The sequence below is a fragment of the Entelurus aequoreus genome, linkage group LG06 (genome assembly GCF_033978785.1).
Source record: "Entelurus aequoreus isolate RoL-2023_Sb linkage group LG06, RoL_Eaeq_v1.1, whole genome shotgun sequence".
Classification (NCBI taxonomy): Eukaryota; Metazoa; Chordata; class Actinopteri; order Syngnathiformes; family Syngnathidae; genus Entelurus; species Entelurus aequoreus.
Window position 1 is genome coordinate 39,585,649 of NC_084736.1, and position 23,810 is coordinate 39,609,458.

General features: G+C 40.6%; 1 protein-coding gene across 4 annotated transcripts in view; it reads right to left on the reverse strand.

Moving 5' to 3' along the window:
* The window catches only part of lrrc8ab (leucine rich repeat containing 8 VRAC subunit Ab), a 48,708-nt gene extending 33,623 nt beyond the window's left edge, over window positions 1–15,085 (reverse strand). For all 4 annotated transcript variants that reach the window (XR_009826546.1, XR_009826545.1, XM_062050722.1 and 1 more), the window contains exons 1-2: window positions 14,924–15,085; window positions 10,732–10,856 (exon numbers count right to left, since the gene is read on the reverse strand). The gene's annotated coding sequence lies outside the window, so the exon portion shown is untranslated. The remainder of the gene's footprint in view (window positions 1–10,731; window positions 10,857–14,923) is intronic.
* Between the last annotated feature and the right edge of the window lie 8,725 nt (window positions 15,086–23,810).

Genomic DNA, 23,810 nt, shown 5'->3' on the forward strand with positions numbered 1-23,810 from the left:
CCGGAAAAGGGTGGAGTGCCATCTCCGGGTTGCGGAGGAGACCCTGCCCCAAGTGGAGGAGTTCAAGTACCTTGGAGTCTTGTTCACGAGTGAGGGAAGAGTGGATCGAGAGATAGATAGGCGGATCGGTGCGGCGTCTTCAGTAATGCAGACGCTGTATCGATCCGTTGTGGTGAAGAAGGAGCTGAGCCGGAAGGCAAAGCTCTCAATTTACCGGTCGATCTACGTTCCCATCCTCACCTATGGTCATGAGCTTTGGGTTATGACCGAAAGGACAAGATCACGGGTACAACCGGCCGAAATGAGTTTCCTCCGCCGGGTGGCGGGGCTCTCCCTTAGAGATAGGGTGAGAAGCTCTGCCATCCGGGGGGAGCTCAAAGTAAAGCCGCTGCTCCTGCACATCGAGAGGAGCCAGTTGAGGTGGTTCGGGCATCTGGTCAGGATGCCACCCGAACGCCTCCCTAAGGAGGTGTTTAGGGCACGTCCGACCGGTAGGAGGCCACGGGGAAGACCCAGGACACGTTGGGAAGACTATGTCTCCCGGCTGGCCTGGGAACGCCTCGGGATCCCCCGGGAAGAGCTGGACGAAGTGGCTGGGGAGAGGGAAGTCTGGGTTTTCCTGCTTAGGCTGCTGCCCCCGCGACCCGACCTCGGATAAGGGGAAGAAGATGGATGGATGGATGGATGGATGGCAAGTTTACTGTCAGACATAAGTAAGAACTTTACTCTAGTTTATATTAGAAATGGCAACAGTGGAGGATGTATGTCACATAACAAAAAGATAGAAAAAAAGAAGAAGCTTATCGACTATGGTGTCAGCACAGACTACAAAGGCGGAGACGCGCAATTTTTCAAGATTCATGCCGATCCCACATACAGATCAGCAGGTACCAGAAGGTAAGAAAAGTTGCTTTTGCATAATATTGTGAAACAAAACACCAGATAATATGTCTTACATTATACACACACCACAATAATACTCGTATGTTGAAGCACAGTACAATCCATCAAGCGGTGTGGCTTCATAGCTTACCAAAGTCGTACTAAAACATTTTGATAGATTTTTGAGCGCTGTGTGTAATGTTCTATATTTTCAATAGAATGCATAAAATGTTGGCGTTGTTTACTTGAGTCATATTGCAGTCTACACATACATATTATGTTTGACTGCCGTCTACTAGTCACACTTATCATTACACCAGGTACCAAATAAAATAGCTTAGAGGTCGGTAAGCACAACCAGAATTATTCCCGTACATTAGGTGCACCGGGTTATAAGGCGCTCTATCGAGTTTTGATGGGAAAAAAAGGATTTTAAGTGTGCCTTATGGTCCGGAGAATACGGTAACTTTTAAACTCAGGCCTCGTTCACAATACAGCTTGATTCCGAATGTTTTTCCCCATGCGACCTGTATTGGATTTTTTCATGTCAGTGTGAACGGTGCAATTCAAAATTCGAATGTGGAAATAATTTGGATATATATGCTAGGGGTGTGGGAAAAAATGTATTCAAATGTGAATCGCGATTATCACGTTGTGCGATTCAGAATCGATTTTCATTTTTAAAAAATCGATTTTTTTTCATTATTTTTTTATTTTTATTTTACTTTAACTTTTTTTTTTTTAATTAATCAATCCAACAAAACAATACACAGCAATACCATAACAATGCAATCCAATTCCAAAACCAAACCCGACCCAGCAACACGCAGAACTGCAATAGTCAGAGCAATTGAGGAGACACAAACATGACACAGAACAAACCAAAAGTAGTGAAACAAAAATGATTATCAACAACAGTATCAATATTAGTTACAATTTCAACATAGCAGTGATTACAAATCCTACATTGACATTATCATTAGACATTTATAAAAAATAAAAAAAAGAACAATAGTGTCACAGTGGCTTACACTTGCATCGCATCTCATAAGCTTGACAACCCACTGTGTCCAATATTTTCACAAAGATAAAATAAGTCATATTTTTGGTTCATTTAATATTTAAAACAAATTTACATCATTGCAATCAGTTGATAAAACATTGTCCTTTACAATTATAAAAGCTTTATACAAAAATCTACTACTCTGCTTGCATGTCTGCAGACTGGGGTAGATCCTGCTGAAATCCTATGTATTGAATGAATAGAGAATCGTTTTGAATCGGGAAAATATCGTTTTTGAATCGAGAATCGCGTTGAAAAGAAAAAAATCGATTTTGAATCGAATCGTGACCCCAAGAATCGATATTGAATCGAAACGTGGGACACCCAAAGATTCGCCCCCCTTATCAGAATCAGATAATATATGCGGTGCGTCCGTAGTGCAGCGTTTCTCAAAGTGTGGGACGCGCCCCACTGGTGGGGAATAGAGACATGACAGGTGGGGCGCGAGGAACGGGAGGAAATTTCACTTTACTTTTTTTTTTTTTTAAATTATATTCTTAGATTTTTTTTTACTATGCTTTCATTTTCTATACACACTGTAAATCACTTTGTGATTCTGTCTGTGAAATCCGCTATATAAATAAATGTAAATTACTTATTTTTCCTGTAGGCTTTAGATTTCTAGGTAGGAGCGAAAGTTTGACAGACATAGCAACAGTAACTAATGGGGGCGGGGCTAAGCGGAAGCTCTGTGAATGGCGAGTCACTGTGCGAGGATTTGCTGTTTTGCAAATACATAAAAAATAGAGCCACTGCTGATGAGCTGTTCGAGATAATGGACAGTTTCCTCAAAGAACACAACCTTAAATGGGAAAACTGTGTGGGCTTTTGCTCTGATGGCGCACAGACCATGGCAGGGTAAAAAAACGGGCTGCAGGCTCTAATAAAGAGGGTTGCGCCAAATGCGCATTGGACACACTGTGTCATTCACCGGGAAGCACTCGCGTCAAGGCAGCTCAGCCCCTAACTCAATGAGGTTTTAACAGTGGCAGTGTCAAGCCTGCAACCCGATTTGAAAAGCTGTGCAGTGCAAAACAGGCTCATTGCAGCCACTAATGCTGGAGTACTGTAAAACTCATGTTCACTTGCCCTGTCTTGCCAAAATGTATAGCTCCTCCTTTTTTTTTTGCAAAATTGCAAAGTGGCACTTTTATTTGATTTATTATTGAACTTGATGCAAGTTATTTGATTTATTATTGAACTTGATGCAAGTTATAACACTTTTATTTGATTTATTATTGAACTTGATGCAAGCTATAACACTTTTATTTGATTTATTATTGAACTTGATGCAAGTTATAACAATGTTTTTGATTTATTATTGAACTTGATGCAAGTTAACACTTTTTGATTTATTATTGAACTTGATGCAAGTTATAACACTTTTGTTTTATTTATTATTGAACTTGATGCAAGTTATTTGATTTATTATTGAACTTGATGCAAGTTATACCACAGCTGCACAGTTATTTTATTTATTATTGAACTTGATGCAAGTTATACCACAGCTGCACAGTTATTTTATTTATTATTGAACTTGATGTTATTTTATGTTATTGAGTTTGAATGTATACAACTTGATGTTACTTGATGTTCAATAAATTTGAACATGTTAAGCTTGGCATTAGCGTTCTGTTGGGGCGATGGGGGCAGGTGGGGCTTGAAAACTTCCCCTTTGTCCAAAGTGGGGGATGACAAAAAAAGTTTGAGAACCACTGCCGTAGTGTGAACGCACCTGCGCTCAGGTCGCATTCGTTTCGCCGGAACGCCATCAAAAAGAGATGTGCGTCATAATTCTTCGATGGTTACGAAATAAATGGTTGACAATGGAGAAGAAAAGAGGAGAAAATAAAATGTTTTAGGATCTCACGTGAAAGTCCTACCACTCTGGTCTCCGACTGCTCGCCCACAGACACGCTCTTCAAGCAGACATACAAGCAAAGTATTCTGTAAAACTGCCAGAGCCAAAATACTCTTCCTTCTTCTTTGGTTCAGAAAATGTTAACTTTGATTGCACAAAACACTTGACATTGCCACAAATGCGCCAGGGCCGAGACCGACGAGAGTTGAAGCCATGTTTACTTCTGTAAACACTGCAGTGCATGCAACGTTATGTCCACATTAGGGTCAGGTTGCACTCACATTAGAAATCTCATTTTCTGTAATGTGAACGGCCACTAAAAAGATCGGATTTGACAAAAAGTCTGAATTGCAGTGTGAACCTCAATTGTGAGAAGAATTTTTGTTGTCTTCAAATAAGTTATCACAGGGTTACCCCTACATGTAATTGATTGTGGCACACCGCCATGGCAAAATAAAAACCTGTACACCCTAATACATAAAAATGTTTTTACATGAAAAAAAATTAAAGCAGTATATTGTATGAATAGCTATACTATAAATAATCTATTTTGCACGTAGTATTGGCCATGATAAGTTTGAAAAACATCTCAAATAGCATAAAAATGTCTCTTTATGCTTTATTTAAAAAATTAAAAAAACATGCATCGGAATCGCCTGTCAGCAGCGCTACAGCTGGTCACGCACCTACACAAAGTTGGCACCTGGCAAAAGTAAGACGAGAAAGTTAAAGAGAAAAGGTATTTTAAGTTAAATAAGGCATGTCTTGTTCAAGCCTGTGTAATATATGTACATGTAAAATATGCATGTTAGGTTAATTGAAAACTGTAAATTGTCCATAGATATGAATGTGATGTGAAAGATTATTTTTCTATGTATGTGCCCTGCGATTGGCCATGCTAATTTTGGCAAGCCTGTCAATGAGCTGGTCCATCATATGTTAGCAATAAGCTAGCGGCATTAGAGCCAACCTTCATCCTACATAATTTTCCTGCATTTTTTTCTGTTTATTCCAAACTATATTATTTTAACGTGATTCTTACATGTATGTGCACTTCATGTGTATACTGTAATATATATACTGTGTATATATATATATATATATATATACACACATATATATACACTACCATTCAAAAGTTTGGGGTCACCCAAACAATTTTGTGGAATAGCCTTCATTTCTAAGAACAAGAATGGACTGTCAAGTTTCAGATGAAACTTATCTTTTTCTGGCCATTTTGAGCGTTTAATTGACCCCACAAATGTGATGCTCCAGAAACTCAATCTGCTCAAAGGAAGGTCAGTTTTGTAGCTTCTGTAACGAGCTAAACTGTTTTCAGATGTGTGAACATGATTGCACAAGGGTTTTCTAATCATCAATTAGCCTTCTGAGCCAATGAGCAAACACATTGTACCATTAGAACACTGGAGTGATAGTTGCTGGAAATGGGCCTCTATACACCTATGTAGATATTGCACCAAAAACCAGACATTTGCAGCTAGAATAGTCATTTACCACCTTAGCAATGTATAGAGTGTATTTCTTTAAAGTTAAGACTAGTTTAAAGTGCTTTTCCTTCAAAAACAAGGACATTTCAATGTGACCCCAAACTTTTGAACGGTAGTATATATATATATATATATATATATACATATATATACATATATATACATATATATATATATATATATATATATATATATATATATATACATACATACATACACACACACATTATATATATATATATATATATATATATATATATATATATATATATATATATATATACATACATACATACACACACACATTATATATATATATATATATATATATATATATATATATATATATATTATATATAAATATATATATGTATATATATATATATATATATATATATATGTATATATACATATATATATATATATGTATATATACATATATATATATATATATATATATATGTATATATACATATATATATATATGTATATATACATATATATATATATATATATATATATACATATATATATATATACATATATATATATATATATATATATATATACATATATATATATATATATATATATATATATATATATATATATATATATATATATATATATATTAGGGCTGCAACTAACGATTAATTTGATAATCGATTAATCTGTCGATTATTACTTCAATTAATCGATTAATAATCGGATAAAAGAGACAAACTACATTTCTATCTTTTCCAGTATTTTATTGAAAAAACCCAGCATACTGGCACCATGTTGTGGACATTGGGGGTGCAGCATACACCAATAATAACAGAAATGTAACTCATCAGAACTGAATCAGATATTGTACACGTTTCTGTTGTGAATAATAAAGGATTCATTTTAGGCTGCCTCTAAATAATAGCATGAAATATTCCAGCACCTTCATAACGTTTAGTTATACTAAAGCGTCACTCAAATCTAAATATATTTATATAGCTTTATCGGCCCGGCTACATTGATTATGAAACCAACCTGAGATATTTCTGTCCGTTACGTTTATTTCCAAATTGGTAACCGTGCGTTTTCTCTCTCAAAACGGAGTCAAATGTGCCGGAGAAACATTATCAGCGTTGCAACAAAGGCATAACGTTAAAGTTACTTACAAAAAAGCTGAACTCATGAATGCTTGTTGCCACTATGGACTTAAAAAGTTACATACCGTGAGTTCCTCCCTTCATCCGTGGCTCCAACATGTTTCTTTTTCAGGTGCTTCTGAAGCAATGTTGTACTTCCGTGCCATTTTGCAGGAAACGCTCTTCTTTGAAGTCTTTAAAGTGAAGTGTTCCCACACTTTTGACGACTTAGGTCGTACACTTTTCTCCATTGAAGCAATAACCTCAAGATGTTTCTCCGCTAAACTATCCGTACCGTTTTCCTGCGCCATTTTTCGAATGTTTCCAGACGGCGTCGTCACGTGAGCTGCACATGACACATCATTGGCTAGCTTACCTCCACCTCATGAGACGTAGCCTCAGCGCCGCACTGGCGCTGTTTTGTACTGTTTTTGTACTTACTTTGATTATTGTTTCTCGGCTGTTTGTAAATGTTGCAGTTTATAAATAAAGGTTTGTAAAAAAAAAAAGTAAAAAAAATATATATATATATTTTTTTTAAAATAAAATTTAAAAAAGCCTCCGCGCATGCGCATAGCATAGTTCCAACCAATCGATGACTAAATTAATCGCCAACTATTTTGATAATCGATTTCAATCGATTTAATCGATTAGTTGTTGCAGCCCTAATATATATATATTAGGGCTGCAACAACTAATCGATTAAATCGATTATCAAAATAGTTGGCGATTAATTTATTCATCGATTGGTTGGAACTATGCTATGCGCATGCGCGGAGGCTTTTTTTTTTTTTTTTTTGTAATTTTTTGTTGTTGGTTTTTTTTGTTTTATAAACCTTTATTTATAAACTGCAACATTTATAAACAGCTGAGAAACAATAATCAAAATAAGTACAAAAACAGTATAAAACAGCGCCAGGGCGGCACTGAGGCTACGTCTCATGAGGTGGCGTAAGCTAGCCAATGATGGTCATGTGCAGCTCACGTGACGACGGCGTCTCCTTTGCTGGAAAAATTCAAAAAATGGCGCAGGAAAACACTACCGATAGTTTAGCGGAGAAACATCTTGAGGTTATTGCTTCAATGGGGAAAAGTGTACGACCTAAAATGTGACTTTATCCGAACAAAAACGATGCATATTTATCCAGGAGAGTCTTGATACCAATTTCCTTGACCCAGCCACACACAAGAAGTTGTCGACTTCCTTGCTTTTCCAAGTTTTTGTCCGTTTAGAATGACGTCTGGAGCTCAAGATAGTTCGACATAGGGTTGTACGGTATACCGGTACTAGTAATAAATCATATTCGGTACTATACCGCCTCTAAAAAGTACAGGTCCCCCACACCCCCCGTCGTCGTCACATCATGACATTGCTGGTTTTGCGAGCAGAGGAGCATGTTCGGCAGCGCGCACACACAGAATACTTACAAGCAACAAGAAAAAGGGACAACGGACGCATTTTGGCTTAAAAACTAACGATAAAGAAAAAGTTATAACACTGAAACGCCATCAGGAAGAGGTGCTTTAAGATATGGCTATCTAGCAAGCAGCTAACATCCATCCAACGTTTTAGCTCCTTTTAAATCACTAATCTTTGTCTCCATGGCGACAAAGTATGTTTCTTACATGCATCATTCATGCAGGACGAGGAATAGCTAAACATGCTTCACTACACACCGAAGCTCACCGGCATCACAATGTAAACAAACACCATCTACACCTAACATCCACTGTAATGATACCAAGCACAGGAGCGTATCTACAAACCCTGTTTCCATATGAGTTGGGAAATTGTGTTAGATGTAAATATAAACGGAATACAATGATTTGCAAATCCTTTTCAACCCATATTCAATTGAATGCACTACAAAGACAAGATATTTAATGTTCAAACTCATAAACTATTTTTTTTTTTGGAAATAACTAATTTAGAATTTCAAGGCTGCAATTTGTGCCAAAGTAGTTGGGAAAGGGCATGTTCACCACTGTGTTACATGGCCTTTCGTTTTAACAACACTCAGTAAACGTTTGGGAACTGAGGAGACACATTTTTTAAGCTTCTCAGGTGGAATTCTTTCCCATTCTTGCTTGATGTACAGCTTAAGTTGTTCAACAGTCCGGGGGTCTCTGTTGTGGTATTTTAGGCTTCATAATGCGCCACACATTTTCAATGGGACACAGGTCTGGACTACAGGCAGGCCAGTCTAGTACCCGCACTCTTTTACTATGAAGCCACGTTGATGTAACACGTGGCTTGGCATTGTCTTGCTGAAATAAGCAGGAGCGTCCATGGTAACGTTGCTTGGATGGCAACATATGTTGCTCCAAAACCTGTATGTACCTTTCAGCATTAATGGCGCCTTCACAGATGTATAAGTTACCCACTAATACACCGCCATACCATCACAGATGCTGGCTTTTCAACTTTGCGCCTATAACAATCCGGATAGTTCTTTTCCTCTTTGGTCTGGAGGACACAACGTCCACAGTTTCCAAAAGCAATTTGAAATGTGGACTCGTCAGACCACAGAACACTTTTCCACTTTGTATCAGTCCATCTTAGATGAGCTCAGGCCCAGCGAAGCCGACGGCGTTTATGGGTGTTGTTGATAAACAGTTTTTGCCTTGCATTGGAGAGTTTTAACTTGCACTTACAGATGTAGCGACCAACTGTAGTTACTGACAGTGGGTTTCTGAAGTGTTCCTGAGCCCATGTGGTGATATCCTTTACACACTGATGTCGCTTGTTGATGCAGTACAGCCTGAGGGATCGAAGGTCACAGGCTTAGCTGCTTACGTGCAGTGATTTCTCCAGATTCTCTGAACCCTTTGATGATATTACGGCCCGTAGATGGTGAAATCCCTAATTTCCTTGCAATAGCTAGTTGAGAAAGGTTTTTCTTAAACTGTTCAACAATTTGCTCACGCATTTGTTGACAAAGTGGTGACCCTCGCCCCATCCTTGTTTGTGAATGACTGAGCATTTCATGGAATCTACATATATACCCAATCATGGCACCCACCTGTTCCCAATTTGCCTGTTCACCTGTTGGATGTTCCAAATAAGTGTTTCATGAGCATTCCTCAACTTTATCAGTATTTATTGCCACCTTTCCCAACTTCTTTGTCATGTGTTGCTGGCATCAAATTCTAAAGTTAATGATTATTTGCAAAAAAAAAAAAATGTTTATCAGTTTGAACATCAAATATGTTGTCTTTGTAGCATACTCAACTGAATATGGGTTGAAAATTATTTGCAAATCATTGTATTCCGTTTATATTTACATCTAACACAATTTCCCAACTCATATGGAAACGGGGTTTGTAGTTGATACTACTATGATTACATCAATATTTTTTAGCATCACAAAATATTTTTTTAAATGTATATTATGTTTATAAAGTCAAGAAATACGTCCATGGACACATGAGGACTTTGAATATGACCAATGTATGATCCTGTAACTACTTGGTATCGGATTGATACCCAAATGTGTGGTATCATCCAAAACTAATGCAAAGTATCAAACAACAGAAGAATAACTGATTATTACATTTTAACAGAAGTGTAGATAGAACATGTTGAAACAGAAAATAAGCAGATATTAACAGTAAATGAACAAGTGGATTAATAATCCATTTTTACAGTTTGTCCTTTATAATGTTGACAACATAATAGAATGGAAAATGACAATATGTTCCTGCATACGTCAGCAGACTAATTATGAGCCTTTGTTTGCTTACTTACTAATAAAAGAAACATTGTCTTGTATGTTCACTATTTTATTTAAGGACTAAATTGCAATAAGAAACATATGTTTAATGTACCCTAAGATTTTTGGTTGAAATAAAGCCAATAATGAAATTTTTTGTGGTCCCCTTTATTTAGAAAAGTACCGATAACTATCGAAATACATTTTGGTACCGGTACCAAAATATTGGTATCGCGACAACCCTAATTCGACCTGACTGTGAACTTCACTGACTGTTAATCATTGTTTTGATAAAGTATATGGCTCTATTGCATTGCATAATTAGATTTTTTTGCATGAAGATCTAGGCCCTTTGGTACTCAGAGAGTTTGCGCGCTGCTTGCTGCACAACAGCCATCTAGGCTTGGTTGACCACCACTTCCGGGAGGAAGTCACGTGACGAAACACAAGCAATGTATAGCGACAATCTGCGGAAATCCCTGTACCAGTGAACAAGTTAGGTTTTCTCAGCGCGTGCATCACCGAGAGTCTAACGTGGTCGCTTCGGCACAAAATAACACATACAAAAAATGTCATAACTCACCGACTTCACTGTTATCTGGGCTCCAGTACTTGGTGTTGTTGCTGGTGGACTAGCCACGTTCTGTGCGTCCATGAAGGTTCATGGACCATCGCCCCTCTCGTTGCCATGGGCTTGGGGTGTGGAAGCTTGAGAACAAACAGGGATTTTACTCACATGGCAGTCCTTGAAACATTGATCAAGTAAAAAATTTGAAAATGCAATGTGAGAGGCAGCATGTTTTAACGAGGAGTGCGCGATGAGTAGGACAAATCCATCCAACATCGCTTGTTGGATGGATTTGCTGCTGCCTAAACAGGGCTCAGAAAATCTGCAGAGACTCCTCCCACCCCCACCAAGGACTGTTTTCACTGCTGGACTCTAGAAAGAGGTTCTGCAGCCTCTGTAGCAGAACCTCCAGGTTCTGTAACAGTTTCTTGCCTCAGGCCGTAAGGCTCTTGAATGCATTAAAATAATCCCCTCAATTCCCCCCCAAAATGAATTAACTCGCTGGAATATAAAGACAATATAACATACATCCATAAACGTGGATGCATATGCAAAAGTGCAATATATTTATCTGTACAGTAATCTATTTATTTATATCTGCACCTTATTGCTCTTTAATCCTGCATTACCATGAGCTAATGCAACAAAATGTATTTCTTATCTGTACTGCAAAGTTCAAATTTGAATGACAATAAAAGGAAGTCTAAGTCTAAGTCTTGTTAATGGGGAAAAAGCGTGGACGGTATAGCTTAGGGGTGTCAAACGTACGGAACAGGAATTATTCTGCCCGCGGGATGCGTATAAAAATGAGCTGAAATTTTGGAATGAAAGAAACCGCTGTTCAAAATGTGTCCACTAGATGTCGCAGTAGCAATTATTTGTATCTTTGTAGATGATGCTACATATGTAAAACAAATACTGTTAGTGCACCAGTCGAGGACAATGAGCTAACTACATAAATAACATCCTGTAATTTGATTTGAATATTATTTTTTTATCTTGATAGATTGAAAATTAACACCAATGAGTTGACTGATGAACATCATCACATAATTTATTCAGAAAGCCTAAATAACGACAAATAAAGACAATACTATTAACCACAACATGTAAGTGTAAAAAAAAACAAAAAACAACAGCATTATGATTTGTACATTTTCAGAATGTGCTTGTTCTTGTTGTATATTTGATGGGTGATGATCCAAGGAGACGCCAAGAGGAATCGTTTAACAAAGCTCGAGGAGAAGAAGTGTGCCAAATCTATTAATTCTGCTGTCCTGTCAGAACACTGTGTTTAAATACCATTTCTTGTCTACCCCCTCTCCTTGTGGGTCAAATCTTGATGCCGGACAGCCTGCATACCACTCAGTTTATTTACTTGACTAGTCGACCTATCTCCTGTGATTGATTTGGGTCCGGTGACCTCCAAACCCCTATCCTCTGCCCCCATGTGTGGACCTTCTACCAGATGTGACATTCCTGGGAACTCCCTGCAGCGCCGCAGATGGAAACGCGCACTTTGACTTTAGTAGAAGAATGCTTTTAGTTCAGTTTAGTTTATTATTTCTTCGGTCAGTGGTCAACAAAATAAACAAACAGTTTTACAAAAACAAACAGTTGTACATGGGGACGGCGCGGCGAAGTTGGTAGAGTGGCCGTGCCAGCAATCGGAGGGTTGCTGGTTACTGGGGTTCAATCCCCACCTTCTACCATCCTAGTCATGTCCGTTTTGTCCTTGGGCAAGACACTTCACCCTTGCTCCTGATGGGTGCTGGTTAGCGCCTTGCATGGCAGCTCCCGCCATCTGTGTGTGAATGGGTGAATGTGGAAATACTGTCAAAGCGCTTTGAGTACCTTGAAGGTAGAAAAGCGCTATACAAGTACAACCCATTTATCATTTATTATTTACATTCATAAATTGAAAATGTTGCAGACCGAAAGAGTTTAGGCTGAAGTTGAACACTTATTGCGCCTAACCTTATAAACAATGTCAAATACACGATGAGCTTCCTAAAAATATGAAATTTACTTTGCACAACATATTATAAATACACAACATAAACACTGTTCAATTATATACACAGTAAAGACATGTGAAATATCCTTGTACACGGGTTAGTTGAACATTTGTACCAATTATATACTATATACCAGGGGTCGGCAACCCGCGGCTCCGGAGCCGCATGCGGCTCTTTGACCACTCTGATGCGGCTCAGCTGCATACTTGCCGACCCCCCCGATTTTACCAGGATACTTATGGATCTCAGTGCCTCTCCTAGATAACTCCCAGGGCAAATATAATCCTATTTTCACTCTAATTACTAAATTAAGGGCGTGCCCTAATTGCACTGCAGTAATTGTCCTCTATAGCATTTACAAACAGCGTGCCAGCCCGGCCACATGTTGTATGTAGCTTTTACTTGCACACGTAGGAGACAGCAAAGCATACTTAGTCATCAGCCACACAGCTTACATTGACGGTAGCCGTACCGTATAAAACAACTTTAACACTGTTACGTTACAAATATGCGCCACACTGTGAACCCACACCAAAAAAGAATGAAAAACACATTTATGGAGGACATCCCACTGTAACACAACATAAACACAACACAACCAATACCCAGAATCCCATGCAGCCCTAACTCTTCCGGTCTAGATTATACACCCCCCGCTACCACAAACCCCCCCCCCGCCCCCCTCCGTGCGTCGGTTGAGCGGAAGAGATAGTGCTGCATGGGATTCTGGGTATTTATTGTGTTGTGTTTATGTTGTGTTACAGTGCAGATGTTCTCCAGAAATGTGTTTGTCATTCTTTTTTGGTGTGGGTTCAAAGTGTGGCGCATATTTGTAACGTAATATGCGCCTCCGTGCGTCGGTTGAGCGGAAGAGTTAGTGCTGCATGGGATTCTGGGTATTTATTGTGTTGTGTTTATGTTGTGTTACAGTGCAGATGTTCTCCAGAAATGTGTTTGTCATTCTTTTTTGGTGTGGGTTCAAAGTGTGGCGCATATTTGTAACGTAACAGTGTTAAATTTGTTTTATACGGTACGGCTACCGTCAGTGTAAGCTGTGTGGCTGCTGAGCTAGTACGCCTTGCTGTCACTTACGTGAGCAAGCTGAAGCTGCATTCTACATGTGGCCGAGCAGGTACACTGTTTGGGTAGGCTGTAGAGGGCACCAAAAGCAGTGCCATCACTCCCTGATATTCGGGAGTCTCCCGGAAATAATGAGAGGGTTGGCAAGTATGAAGCTATCAAGCGCCATTGATTTAAGTCTCACGGGCCGCACTGACATCAAATTTACATATTAAAGTGCGTGCCGGTGCGTGTGTCTGAGACCCCTGGTTAACATAGCACAAAGCAATTAAAGCTTTATATGCGGTGTTTTTCATTTTAAATTTAATTTTTTTTTTGAGGCTCCCATTATTTTCTTTAATTTGTGAAACTTGCCAAAATGGCTCTTTGAGTGGTAAAGGTTGCTGACCCCTGCTATATACAAACAATTATACTTCCATTATTATTTGTATCCCACATTTAGTTTGTAATTAACATTGATCATAGTATGAACTACAGTGTTGATTCAAGAGTGATATATTTTCCCAAGACATTGGTCTTAAGTGTTTTTTAAATGTGTGAATGGAACTGGAACATTTGAAGTAATCATCCAAGCTGTTCCACAGATGAACCCCCCTGACAGAAACACATCTACTTTTTAAGCTCCTTCTTATGTTTGCTTTCTGAAAGACAGCTTAACCTCTTTTTTTAAAGGAATATCAGACCAAATACAAACACACGCTACTTCCAAACATATCAGAAAATTATACCTGATGTAATCAACCGCATTCTATTTTCTAACAAAGAAAACAATCTGAAGTTGTCTTTATTTTTAAGTTATCGTGCCGTGATTTTAACCAGTTCGACCCACTCGGGAGTAGATTTTGCCCCCCATCTAAAATGAGTTTGACACCCCTTGTCTGGTTGAAACCAAACATAATCCATGTATTTGATTAAATAATGTATTTAAATACAAATAGGCACACACAGTATCAACAACAGAGCGCGTCCAGGCGACCATGTTAGCCAGGGCGAGCTAACTAGCTAACATGCGACATGTTCACCGCCTGGCTCTTTGTGTCCCCCGCATCCTCGCCAGCGTTTAATCACCATGACAAGACGTGTGAAACCCCCTCAAAGTGTCGACTTACCGTGTTAAAATTATTTTTCTTTAAATCCAGCGCCGCAGGAAGCGTATATTCGCCTATTAGTTGCGTCCTCTTGTAGCTAGCGGCTAGTAGCGATTGCTGCTGTTTTCCCCGAGCCCACTCAGCCCAGCACCCGCCCATCCGGTAGGTGGCGGTGTCCTGCCTGATAATAAGCGTAGAGGAAGAAGCCACTTCCGGTCATGCCCAATGCATTGTTTTGATTGCAAAACAGCCAACAATCCCCACTTTATTTGGAAAAACTAAATTCATTATATTAAGAAATCTGTTATAATGAACAATTACAATCAGGCAGAGGTGGGACCAAGTCATTGTTTTGCAAGTGTAAAGTCAAGTCCCAAGTCCTGCATTTTGAGTTTTGAGTCCTTTCAAGTCCTTTTAACTGCAGACTAATATATTTACACAGATTGTGTATGCTTTTAAAACGCTGTATTTACTTATTAAAACAAGTGCATTTGAAATTGCAGGGGAAAAAATAGTGCTGACATTGCACTTCATAATAGCACTATTAACCAGTCATTTTAAACATTTAACTCATTCCTTTACAGAATAAACACATTTGAAAAAACAAGTGCAACTGTACTTATTTGCGCAAAAGTGTTAACATTGTATTTCCATGGCATATTGCATTGTAACTAGTTCCACAGCAGTTTCTATCCTGTTCTTACCTTATCTCATTGATCTCATCTCCTACTGTATGTGTGTTTATGTGTGCGTACACATGAAAAACATAACAAATACATGAACATAACAATGAACAGAGTTGTACTTTTTAGATGTCAGGGCCCTATGCAATATGTACACATATTCTTAATATAGTATACATTTTAACTGACCTTTTTTTGACTATGTTTGTCTTTTTGTAGGTGGCTAAAATATGCGGTGCTGCTGACCGCCGTCTAACGTTACGTTACTGTGTGCGATACATTGACTAACGTAACGTTCAGTGTAGGTAACTCATGCAACCCTGCTTAAAAAAAATCACTTGACAAAAAGTATGAATAAGGTAGCAAACTGCAGTGGACGCAACAGATTGCCGTGTTTGCAATGACGTTATAACCATAGACATCTTATAAGTAGACGCAGCATTGGCTGCTGAGACGCGAGAAATTGGGCCGGCTCCTTGAAGTGGTGATGAGGAGCCGGCAAGCAGCCTAAACTGACAGTTGACAGGTAGAAAACAAAGATGCCGGGCTGGTGTTCAGCGTTTTCCTGATCAAATGAGCGGACTGTTGAAAATAGGAATCGGGGGATTACTTTTCACAAGTAAGATTTAACATCAACGTACTATTGGTTGTATTGTGTGAAAAGAATATGAATACAGAGTTGAGAAGGAGCAAAGATCTTCAATATTTGTATGTGAAAATCACAAAGAAATCTTCTGGGGGAGGATGACCCCCCTACAGGGGTTTGGTTTACAAACTTTCAGCCCCACCTAAAACAAAATTCATCAGCCGTCACTGATTATGATGCATTGTCATTTTAGGCAAAGTATAAGACAATACTTTCTTAATAGTATAATTGTAACCAGGAATAAGTCTTCAAGTAACAATATTCAAATACTAACATTGTTGGGTAAGACATAATTTGGTTTTATTCTGAATCCAGTGAAACAGATTGGTGGTTTTAGCTGATATAAAGACTTTCAAGTGTTCACATATGTTTATGTTTAAGTATTTCAATCAATCAATCAATCAATCAATCAATCAATCAATCAATCAATCAATCAATCAATGTTTATTTATATAGCCCTAAATCCAAAGTGTCTCAAAGGGCTGCACAAGCCACAACAACATCCTCGGTACAAAGCCCACATAAGGACAAGGAAAAACTCACCACAGTGGGACGTCAATGTGAATGACTATGAGAAACCTTGGAGAGGACCGCATATTTGGGTAACATCTCCCCTCTAGGGGAGACCGAAAGCAATGGATGTCGAGTGGGTCTGACATAGTATTGTGAAAGTCCAGTCCATAGTGGATCTAACATATTATTGGAAGTCCATTCCATAGTGGGGCCAGCAGGAAACCATCCCGAGCGGAGACGGGTCAGCAGCGCAGAGATGTCCCCTACCGATGCACAGGCGAGCGGTCCACCCCGGGTCCCGACTCTGGACAGCCAGCACTTCATCCATGGCCACCGGACCTGTGTGTCTCCCTCTCCACAAGATAGAGGGGGGCAGAGGAGAAAAGAAAAGAAACGGCAGATCAACTGGTCTAAGAAGGGGGTTTATTTAAAGGGTAGAGTATAAAAATGAGTTTTAAGATGGGACTTAAATGCTTCTACTGAGGTAGCATCTCTAACTGTTACCGGGAGGGCTTTCCATAGTACTGGAGCCCCAATAGAAAACAGACTTTTTTGGGGCTCTGGGAATCACTAATAAGTCGGAGTTCTTTGAACGCAGATTTCTTGCCGGGACATATGGTACAATACAATCAGCAAGATAGGCTGGAGCTAGACCGTGTAGTATTTTATACGTAAGTAGTAAAACCTTAAAGTCACATCTTAAGTGCACAGGAAGCCAGTGCAGGTGAGCCAGTATGGGCGTAATATGATCAAACGTTCTTGTTCTTGTCAAAAGTCTAGCAGCCGCATTTTGTACCAACTGTAATCTTTTAATGCTAGAAATAGGGAGACCCGAAAATAATACGTCACAGTAATCAAGACGAGACGTAACGAACGCATGAATAATGATCTCAGCGTCGCTAGTGGACAAAATGGAACAAATTTTAGCGATAATACAGAGATGAAAGAAGGCCGTTTTAGTAACACTTTTAATGTGTGACTCAAACGAGAGAGTTGGGTCGAAGATAATACCCAGATTCTTTACCGAGTCGCCTTATGTAACTGTTTGGTTGTCAAATGTTAAGGTGGTATTATTAAATAAATGTCGGTGTCTAGCAGAACCGATAATCAGCATTTCCGTTTTCTTGACGTTGAGTTGCAAAAAGTTAGCGGACATCCATTGTTTAATTTCATTAAGACCCGCCTCCAGCTGACTACAATCCGGCGTGTTGGTCAGCTTTAGGGGCATGTAGAGTTGGGTGTCATCAGCATAACAGTGAAAGCTAACACCGTATTTGCGTATGATGTCGCCTGATACTTAAGAGTGCAGGGCCAAGAACCGAACCCTGGGGAACTCTGCACGTTACCTTAACATAGTCCGAGGTCACATTGTTATGGGAGACGCATTGCATCCTGTCAGTAAGATAAGAGTTAAACCAAGACAAAGCTAAGTCTGACATACCAACACGTGTTTTGATACGCTCTAGTAAAATATTATGATCGACCATATCGAAAGCGGCACTAAGATCAAGAAGCAGCAACATAGATGACGCATCAGAATCCATCGTTAGCAATAGATCATTAGTCATTTTTGCGAGGGCTGTCTCCGTAGAGTGATTTGCCCTGAAACCGGATTGAAAGGGTTCACAGAGATTGTTAGACACTAAGTGTTCATTTAGCTGCTGTGCAACAATTTTTTCGAGAATTTTCGAAATACACGGAAGGTGGGAGACCGGTCGGTAGTTTACCATGAGGTCAGGATCGAGGTTAGGTCTTTTGAGCAGAGGAGGAATAACCGCTTTTTTGAATGCTAGGGGAACAGTGCCGGAGGAAAGTGATACGTTTATAATATTTAGCACTGCTGGACCTAGTAATACAAAAATCTCCTTGATAAGTTTCCCAGGAAGTGGGTCAAGTAAACATGTTGTTTGTTTTATCCCACTTACACGCCGTAATAATTCCTCTAATGTTATTTCATCAAAATGAGAGAGACTAGTTTGGAGGGTGGTATCCGTCGTATATACAGTCGTATCTGTGTTAATAGAACCCAGTTGTAGCTGGGATGCGTTGTCTTTAATCTCCTTTCTAATGAGTTCAATTTTCTTATCAAAGAAATTCATAAAGTCATCTGCCGAGTGGGTGGAGCTACTGGGAGGAGTACCTTGTTGGGTTAACGATGCTACTGTACTAAACAAAAATTTAGGATTGTTTTTGTTGAGGTGGATGAGATTTGAGTACTATTTAGCTTTAGCCAAGGTAAGCATGCGTTTATAAGTTATTAAACTATCACTCCATGCTTGATGGAAAACCTCAAGTTTAGTCGCGCGCCATTTGCGTTCCAGCTTTCTACATAATAATTTATGAGCTCTAGTTTCTTCTGTAAACCATAGGGTACGCCTTTTAGGGGTCCTTTTTTGCTTTAGCGGTGCTATACTATCAATGGTTTCGCGCAGGATGTCGTCAAAGTTGTTAGTGAGGTTATCAATAGAGCCGACATAATTTGGGAATGGTGCCATTACCGAAGGCAGTAGGTCAGCAAGAGTCATTGTTGTGGCAGCATTAATGTTGCGGCTGCTATAGCAGTTATTATTATTATTAACTTGTTGACAATGAGTCAGAACTTCGAATTTTATAAGGTAATGATCGGACATTACTTTAGTATACGGGTGTATAATAACTTTGGAGGTGGTGACACCCCTGACAAGCACTAAATCTGTCGTATTACTGTTGCGATGCGTGGGTTCATTTATTATTTGTGTAAGACCACAGCTATCAATTATAGCTGTGGTGTCAAGATGGCGGCGCCCTGACGGGCTGCGGCTTGCAGACGCTCATGGTAGTAATAGAACATTTTGGCAAAAATACTGCAAAATTCTGTAAATGTTATGTTTTTCATGTGTACGCACACATAAACACACATACAGTAGGATAGATCGGGCCGTTTTGGACTGAAAGATGCGTGTACGTTGGACCTCCTCGCTAGCATGGGAATTCTACGCCGGCTACATCCAGCGGCCTTTGACGCAGCGGAGTCAAGTACCAGCGGGGACCGTCAACGGAAGAGGCGTAAGCGGTGTGATCGGAAGCAGAAGCGGGGATGCTGAGCGGGGCTAACAACAAAGCTAAAGGCTAATCCTCGCAGAACGCCGCTTCCTTCCATCCTGCTTTCAAACGTCCGCTCCCTGGAGAACAAACTGGACTACCTGAAGCTGGATTTAAATGCAAGACACAAGATGAGAGACTGTTGCACCATATTTCTCACAGAAACGTGGTTGAAACCATCCATTACGGACGAGGCAATTAGCATCGAGGGGGCTAACTATGTTTCGGTCGGACAGGAGCAGCACTCTCCCCCGGTAAATCCAGAGGCGGTGGTGTTTGTATATAAACGTCAACAACAACTGGTGCAATAATGGGAAGATAGTATCATGTCACTGCTCTCCTGATGTAGAACTATTAACTATAAAATGCAGGCCATTTTATTTACCCAGGGAATTCAGTGCTATGATCTTCACAGTAGTGTACATTCCTCCCAGTGCTAACACCAAAGAAGCTTTGAATGCTTTGTACTGCTCCATCAATTAACTGCAATCTACACATCCAGAGGGAGTTTTCATCATGGTAGGGGATTTTAATCAAGCTAACATGAAAACAGTGTTCCCTCATTTCCATCAATATGTGAATTTTGCAACCAGGGGTGGAAGCAGATTGGACTTTGTGTATAGTAATGTTAAACAGGCGTATAAAGCTGCACCACGCCCCCACCTCGGCTCCTCAGATCATCTATCTGTGATGCTAATTCCTGCATACAAGCCCCTGCTGATCAGGAAGCAAGCTACAGTGAAGCAGGTGAGGACCTGGCCAGAGGGAGCAATGTCAGCATTACAAGACTGCTTCGAAACCACAGACTGGGACATGTTCAAGGCAGCCGCCACCGAAAATCACCACACACGTGTGGTGGAGTATGCAGAGTCTCTGTCCGCATACATTCAGAAATGCATGGAGGATGTCAGTGTGATCAAGAACATCCCCACACGGGCCAACGAGAAACCCTGGATGAACAGTGAGGTACGTGCAATGCTGAAGGCTCGGAACAAGGCTTTTAAGTCTGGCGACATGGCGGCATTAAAAACAGCCAGAGCTAACCTGAACCGTGCAATTAAGGTTGCAAAGCGTGCTCACAGTCAGAAAGTGCAGGACTTCTTCGAGAACCCCACAAACACTAGACGAATGTGGCAGGGCATACAGGTCATCACAGACTATAAAGCTGCCCCCTGTCCCTGTGACAACAGTATCAGCTTCCTAGATTACCTTAACAACTACTTTGCAAGGTTTGAGGCACTTAACACCACTCCGGCGAGAAAATCTATCACTCGCCCTGATGAGGAGCCGCTCAACCTGGACATAGCGGATGTCCGGAAAACCCTGAGGAGAGTGAACCCCCGGAAAGCACCAGGACCTGATGACATACCGGGCAAGGTGCTTAAGGGATGTGCAGACCAGCTGGCTGGGGTTCTCACAGACATCTTCAACATCTCGCTGACCCAGGCTGTGGTACCATCATGCTTTAAGACGGCCACAATCATTCCAGTGCCAAAAAAAACCACAATCTCCTCCCTCAATGATTACCGCCCCGTTGCACTCACCCCTATCATAATGAAGTGCTTCGAGGGGCTGGTAAAGGAATATATTGTCTCCAGACTTCCCCCCACATTCGACCCATACCAGTTTGCTTATCGCCCTAACCGCTCCACAGAGGACGCCATCTCCTCTGCACTCCACCTGAGCTTAGAACATCTGGAAGGAAAGGACACACACGTGCGGATGTTGTTTCTGGACTTCAGCTCAGCATTCAACACCATCATCCCGCAGCACTTGGTGAGCAAACTGGCCCCCCTTGGATTCAGTACCCCCCTATGCAACTGGCTGCTTGACTTCCTCACAGACAGACCCCAATCTGTGAGAGTGGGCAACAAAACCTCCAGTGCCATCTCCCTGAGCACCGGCTCCCCCCAGGGCTGCGTCCTAAGTCCGCTGCTGTTCACGTTGATGACTCATGACTGCTGCGCTAGGTCCACTACCAACCACATTGTGAAGTATGCGGACGACACGACAGTAGTGGGCCTCATCCGTGACAATAACGACATGGACTACAGGGAAGAGTTGAAACATCTGGTTGAATGGTGCAGAACCAACAACCTGGTCCTGAATGTCGACAAGACCAAGGAGATCATCGTTGACTTCAGGAAGCACCAGTCCAGCCACGCTCCACTCTTCATCGACGGCACAGCGGTGGAGATAGTAAGCAGCACCAAGTTCCTGGGGGTGCAGATAACTGACAATATAACCTGGTCCCTACACACCGGAGCTCTTGTATAAAGAGCTCAGCAGCGTCATGCACTTTTTGCGTCAGATGAAAAGAGCACAGCTCCCTCCCCCCATTCTCACCACATTCTACAGAGGCACTATAGAGAGCCTACTGACCAACAGCATCTCTGTCTGGACTGGACCTTGCAATGCCTCAGACTGGAAGTCTCTCTAGAGAGTGGTGAGGACGGCGGAAAAGATCATCAGGACTCCTCTTCCTCCTATACAGGAGATCGCAAAAAGCCGCTGCCTGACCAGGGGTCAGAAAATCTGCAAACACTCCTCCCACCCCCACCAAGGACTGTTTTCACTACTGGACTCTAGAAAGAGGTTCCGCAGCCTCAGAAGCAGAACCTCCAGGTTCTGTAACAGCTTCTTCCCTCAGGCCGTAAGACTCTTGAACGCATCATAATTAAATTATCCCCTCAACTCCCCCCAAAATGGATTAACTCGCTGGAATAAAAAAGACAATATAACATACATCCATAAACGTGGACGCATGTGAAAAAGTGCAATATATTTATCTGTACAGTAATCTATTTATTTATTTATTTATATATGCACCTTATTGCTTTTTTATCCTGCACTACCATGAGCTTATGTAACGAAATGTTGTTCTTATCTGTACTGTAAAGTTCAAATTTGAATGACGATAAAAAGGAAGTCGAAGTCTAAGTCTAAGTCTATAGTCTGGAGCGCCACGCACTGAGGGTCCGATGGGCTATTCATATGGATATGAATACCCCACTCTAATGTCGCTTTTATCCAAAGCGACATATATAAAAAATATATATAAAACAATCACTGAAAACATTTTTGTCATGATCCGTGGTCTGGATCATGTTTTGTATTTTCGGTTTGTTTTGGACTCCCTCAGTTCCTGGTCGTGCACTTCCTTGTTTGAGTTTGTTACCATGGTTACATATTATTTTCACCTGCCTCTGTTATTCGGGAAGCACACCTGCGCCTAATCAAGAGACACTATTTAAGCCTGCTTTTCTGTTCACTCGTCCTGGCTTCTTGTTTGCGGTAAGCAACAGTCACGTTTTGATATTCCTGATTCGTGTTCCTGTTCTAGACTCTGTGCCTAGTTGTCTCAGTTCTGTGCTAAGTGTTAGCCTTAGCTTCCCATGCGTTCTGCACGCTTTTCTTTTGCTTGTTTTCTGTTTGCCTATGATTTATGTTAAAGGCCTACTGAAACCCACTACTACCGACCACGCAGTCTGATAGTTTATATATCAATGATGAAATCTTAACATTGCAACACATGCCAATACGGCCGGGTTAACTTATAAAGTGCAATTTTAAATTTCCCGGGGAACTTCCGGTTCAAAACGCCTTTGGAGGATGACGTATGCGCGTGACGTCGCGAGGACAACGGAAGTATTCTGACCCAATGTGTCACCATACAAAAAGCTCTGTTTTCATCGAACAATTCCACAGTATTCTGGACATCTGTGTTGGTGAATCTTTTGCAATTTGTTTAATGGACAATGGAGACTGCAAATAAGAAAGTTGTAGGTGCGAAAGGTGTATTAGCGGCGGACTACAGCAACACCAGGAGGTTGTGTTTGAGCTGGATAGCAGACGCACTACGGTGAGTACAGCTTTGGCTTCCAAACATTTGATCGCTTGCCCGTACGTGCGTGTCGATATGTGCATGTCACGTACGTAAATTTGGGGAAATATATGTTTCTTGCTGACTCTGATGGCGGCCGGG